We start from the raw sequence: 6,000 nt of genomic DNA, 5'->3' as shown, positions 1-6,000 counted from the left end.
GGGCTTGTATTCTATTTCTACCAGACAGCGTTGCTCTAGAACATAAACCAGAGCAGGGATGTTTGACTCATATACTGCGGTATTGCAGAACAAAACGGAAACTCCATAAACAATATTTGTTGAATGAAGGAATCCAAAAGTGGAATGCCAGTCCTTTTCCTCTCCTCTCTGCTCTACCTACCCCAGGGATCAATTTTTTAAAACATCAAAACTTTATTGGGATAGAAGTTACATGAAAGTCACCCATTTGAAGTGTAAAATACAAGGATTTTTAGTAAAGTCACCACGTTGTGCGGCCATTGCTACAACCCACTTTCAGAATATTGCCATCACCCCAATCAGATCCCCTCGAGTTTGTTTACTAGTCGTTACCCATTCCCGCCCCCAGGCAGCCACAAATCTGCTGTCTCCATAGGTTTTCAGTGCGCAATTTCTAAGGAATGAATTCCCCTTCGAAGTCGTTCCACGGTTCAGCCTTCTTGGCCGATCAGCACGCCCCCACCTTCCACCCCGGCCCATTGCTCTTCCCGGTTTCCTTCTGTCCGGCAGCACAGCTCAGGGCATAGCCTGACCCACACGTGGTTCAGGGTTTGCTTAAAGAAAGGCGGAGCAGATCGCGTCCCGCTTTGTGCTTCTGCAGCCCCACATCTTCCCAACCCACTGCCAGGAAGGCCTCGGTGGCCCCTCGGGAGCACGGGGGACTGCCTCGCTAGGCCCCACGACAATGCGACGGCGGCCCCTACTCTCAACCCCCTCCCCTGCATTGCAGGAGGCTGCAGCTCACAGCGGCCCGCGGGGAGCCGCAGCTCCCCATGCTGCGTCTGAACGACGCTCTCAAGGAACAATGGCCGGAGCTGCCCGACTCTCGGCCTCGGTGTGTGGGTCGTGGGGGGCCGGCCCCTCCCCCCAAAGCTCCTTTCCCGCTGCCCCTTCACACTTTCCCGCCTTCAACCGCCCTCCTTCCCAAATGGCGACCAACCGCCTCCTTTCCGCCCGCCACTGGTCACCTGACCACGCCAAGACCCGCCCCCCGAGTGGCCCCGCCCCTCGGCGGCGGCCTAAGAGCCTCAGAGCATGCGCGGCCGGGCGGCACGCGCCGGAAGCCCGGGCGGTGCGGGGCGCCGGAAGACCGGGCGGTGCGTGGCGCGTGCCCGAGGCCTCTCTGGCGGAGCGAGGCGGCCAGCGGCCACGCACGCGCGCCTGCGCTGCAGGTGAGCGGGCAGCCCCAGGAGCGGGCCCGGCTGCGCGTGCGCGCCCGGCCGGGCGGCGAAGGGGAGGCGGCGGCTGCCGGCAGGCCCGCAAGGCACGAGGCCCGGCGCGCGAGACCCCAGGGTCGGGTAAAACCCGGTTGCTGCTGCCCCTGCCCCCCTCCCCTTCCTCCCTACCCCGTCCTTTCCCGCCCCTTCCTCATTCTTCAACCCCTCCCCCCTGTTCAAATCGAATTCGTTTATATTTCTTCTTCAGGGCGGCCCAATCTCCCTTTCGAGGGGCGCAGCAGGCGCGGCGGGTGCCCCTCGCACCGCGTCACGCACCTTCTGCATCCCCGCAGCCCCTTCCCCCTTGGAGAAGACTCTCCTTAGAGGCCCGGGCCGACTTTTCTTTCCTATCCCGCCCCCCCGAGGCCCTAACTGCCCCCTCACAGCTCCCCAGCTCGCGCCGCGGGCCTACCCGACCTCCGCAGTTTCTGCATGTCGGCCTTGCATTCGCCCTCTGCTTTCTAGGCCCCTGGTGCTAAAATCTCCTTTCCTTCTGAAGAGACCCCCTCCCTTGAGGGGACCCAGATTTGTTTCCTTTTAGGATCTTCCAGCAAAACCAAAAAGCCCTCCCAGACTCCTTGATTACGCCCCTCCCGCTCCTTTTAGGAGCTTCCTCTAGCAAAGAAATTATTTTTTCTTTCCCGGATTTCTCCTCCATTGAGGATCACTTTCCAGCAAAAATTCTTTCTTCCCACCAAGAGTCCCCCTGTTTGGAAGATCTTTCCACTGATAACAAACCAGCTCAGTCCTTCCATTTTCTCTCTCATCTAATATTTATTGTTCCAACCGCCTTCCCCAACTCTCCCTCGAAAACCCCTTTTCCTCACCAGTTCCACCCCTATTAGGCTTCTCCCAGCAAAGCTCTCCAGGTTCCTTCCCAAGGGAGGAAAAATACGGAAAGAAAGAAGATAACTCCTCTAACAACAAAATCCCTTTTCCTACCTAGATCTCCCCAGTTCAGTGTTGCTTTCTTCTTTCTTGCAAAAATTGCCAATCTCCCCCAGTTTTACACCTGTGCCCTTGCTTTGGCGACCCAAGTTCTGATTGCCCCTGCCTTTCCACCACCTGCTTTCAGGGCAAAAGAAGTTGGATGAGTGTCCCGAATTTATTATCCAGCATTCCAGGAGGAAATATCTAATGGTCTGTCACCTGAACCCCCTTCACTGTGCGACCTAAACTGGGCCCTCCTGTTCCCTCGAGGTTCTTTCATTCACTCGCACTTCTCCTGGTGAGTTTCCTCCCTTTGCATTTGTCTGAGGACATCCACTTTGTCAGATGGATTCCTTTCTTTCGCAGAAGGGTTTCTCATCAATGCAAGGGTCTCTGTACCAATGGTGAAACCATTAGAAGTTGCTGCTTTGGGAGGTCAGATGAGGAAAAGGGTTATTTATTGTACATGTTGACTGCTCTGTAGGAATGCAGACATTTATTAGATTGGTGTATGTTTTATCATTTATTGCAAAGAAACCCTTTTTTTTCCCTCTAGCTCAGCAACTTAGATACCTGCAGGGGATGGGCAGGTAAAGGCCCAGACTGGCAAACCTAAGATTGTGTTCCCCATCTAAGCGATGCCAGCCAGTGGAAATGGCCAAGTGGAAATGTTGGGGCAGTGTTGCCAGAACTTTTACTTTCTTTTTTTTTTTTTCCAGAAGAAACCAGAACACTGTCTTTATGTGAAGCTTTTTGATCTTTAAATGTTGACAACCAATTTAATAAGTATTTAAAGACCTTTATTTAAATATTTAATACATTTATTAAAATTATTAAATTTTAAATTATTAAAGTATTTAAATATAAGTATTTAAAGACCTTATTAAAGACCACACCAAGGTGTGGGAGCTTGCAAAACACGTTACTGGCCACCAGTTTGGAATTTTGGGTTTAGGTTAGACACATACACACACCTATTTGGGCCCATGCGTCCATGCTGGACTTTTTCTCTCGAGAGCAGCAGTTCTCAGACTTCTTTATCTTAGGACCCCTTTACACTTAAAAATTATTGAAGACCTCAGGGTATTTTTGTGCATGTGAACTGTATCTGCTGATATTTGCTGTATTAAAAGTTAAAACATAAATTGTAAAAAATTAATTCATTTAAAAATATCAATAGTAAACCCATTATGTATTAACATAATTGACATTTTAATTAAAAAACTATATTTCAGAAGATAAAAACTTTAGCAAGAATAGTGGCATCGTTTTGGGGGGTGCTGCGTTCGGTCTTTGTTGCTGTGCGCAGGCTTTTCTCTAGTTCTGGTGAGCGGGGGCTGCTCTTCATTGCAGTGAACAGGCTTCTCATTGCAGTGGCTTCTCTTGTTGCAGAGCACGGGCTCTAGGCACATGGGCTTCAGTAGTTGTGGTTCACGGGTTTAGTTGCTCTGCGGCATGTGAGATCTTCCCGTACCAGGGCTGGAACCCGTGTCCCCTGCATTGTTAGGCGGATTCTTAACCACTGTGCCAGCAGGGAAGTCCCGTTTTACATTTTTAGAGTCATCTGGAGTCTTATATCTGCTTCTGCATTCAGCCTTTTGAGATAAGTCCTGTAGCCCCTGGAAAGTTTCACTGAATAGGAAGGGCAGATAACATGTAAATATTGTTATGAAAATAATTTTGACCTCAGAGACTCCGTGAAAGACTCTCGAGGACCCCGGGGGTCCTCTCATTGTCCTCACTACGAAAATGTCTATTCTAGGTTTTAACGATTGTCTGCATTTTCTGGTAGGAAGAGCTTGTGGAGTGAGAAACTTTGATGTCTCTTTTCCTCGTTTAGTTAATTCTATGTAAGAAGTCTCTCTGGCAAGTGCAATCATAGCCTTCTGATTCCTCTGTGTCGTTCTGTTTTCCAGCATAAGCTTTATATCTGCTTTTTAAATGAGCGATCAGAGGAAATGAGTGAAACTTACGGTGAAAATTCTATATTGGTTCCATGGCTAGAGGAGGAGTTTTCCTTGGTTGTTCAAGTGAAGAATGTAAGTGCAGAGTATAGGGCAGGAATCCCAGCGTCAAGCGTGGAATCACAGCACAGTGAGTGGTTAAGGGTGAGGGCTTTGAAGTCAGACTTCCCAGGGTTGAATGCTAACCTTGATTTGGGACAAGTTACTTAACTTGTGTGGACTTTATTCACCTCATCCATAAAATAGGGTCAATAATATAGTTTATGCCTCAAAGGGATGTTGTGGGAATTAAATGAAGTGATATATAAGTGATTGCAGTGATGCTTGAAACATGATAACGCTTTAGTAAATGTTTGCTGCTATTCTTAGTATTATGATGGTGGTTATTATGGGGGCCAGGCCGGAAGGTAAGTGGGGACTGTGGGACCTGGAGGCCATTGCCCCATCCAGAGATGGCCGTTGTCCCTCACTCTATCCTATTATTACCTATCCGGGAATATCAAATCTAATCATTTTAAAAAGAAGGCAGAAAGTCATATCTCTAGGTGTAATCTCCCCATTAAAAAAAATGTTGCTGGCTGATCCAATTTTTATTTATTTTTTATTTTTGGGGTATTCAGGCAATCTGATCCAATTTTTTTTTCTTTTCTTTTTTTTTTTTTTTTGATCCAATTTTTAAAAACACTGTGTAGGTTAAACAAAAGAAGCCTGTAGTTTACAACAATGTTTGGAGTGGGAAAATAAGGAAAGAATTGGCATCGGCGGGGTAAAAGCTGCAAGTCTCTCCTACCTCCCAGCTCCCAACCACCTGATGTTACTGAGACATGATCACTGTGTCCCTGGTAACACTGATGCACAGAGAGGAAGAGAAGGTGGCTCTTGGTGGGGAGTGGGAGGTGGCAAAGCTGACACAGCAACAGGTTAGGGCTGCTCAAAGAGGAAGAGAGGTGGCCCAATGGAATCCTGTCACTCATAAGGAAAGGGATGCTGAGAGCCTTCTTTGATCAGAGTTCTGTGACCAGCAAGATGCTATCAGAAGTAGAGACACATAAGGTAGAGTCAAAGTCATCCTAGAGCTTATAGTCCGGGGGAAAATAGAAGAACCTGAAAGATAATTAAATTTTGAAGCCATTCAGGATGAGTGTTACATGGATTTTCAGACAAGTGCTTATCAGAGTTGAGAGGAGGGGGAAATAATCTCAGACTTAGTTATGTTGGGAGTATTCTCTGCAGTAGAGGGGGCGTTTCGGTCTTCTTTGGAAGCGTTTCATTTGGTAAAGCCGAGTGAAGAGAAGGTGGTCAAGGGCAACGGCACAAATCAGTGTCATAAATTCAGATGTCTCGAGGGGCTGGGCAGGGCATATAGATGAGCGGTATGGCCAGGTGTGAGAGGTTAGGGAGTGGTGAGGACTGTGGCAAACTGGAGAGTGCATGCTGTGTCTAAAGGCAGCTGTGGCTTCTCAGCTCCAGCCAGTTGTTGCTTTGTGGACTCAGTGTTGACAGAGCATCAGATATTTTTCCCCAGGTTTTTAAATAGAATTTGGATAAGCTTATTTTCAATGCAGTGTCCCAGGTGGTAGCCACAAGCCATTTGTAGCTAACTTAATTAAAATTAAATAAAATAAAGAACTTAGTTTGTCAGTTGCACTAGCTGCATTTCTAGCTGCTCATTAACTGCATGTGCTGAGTGGCTGTCATTGGACAATGCAGATTTAGAACATTTCCAGCAGCTCAGAAAGTTCTTTTGGACAGTGATACTCTGTCCAAAAAAAGTCTGACAAATTTTTCAACTTGGTAACTAATTGAAAAATATTGAAATTTACTGCAGGCTGAGTAAAACATTTTTATAG

The sequence above is a fragment of the Hyperoodon ampullatus genome (assembly GCF_949752795.1).
Source record: "Hyperoodon ampullatus genome assembly, chromosome: 18".
Taxonomy (NCBI): Eukaryota; Metazoa; Chordata; class Mammalia; order Artiodactyla; family Ziphiidae; genus Hyperoodon; species Hyperoodon ampullatus.
This window is presented reverse-complemented; position numbering follows the sequence as displayed.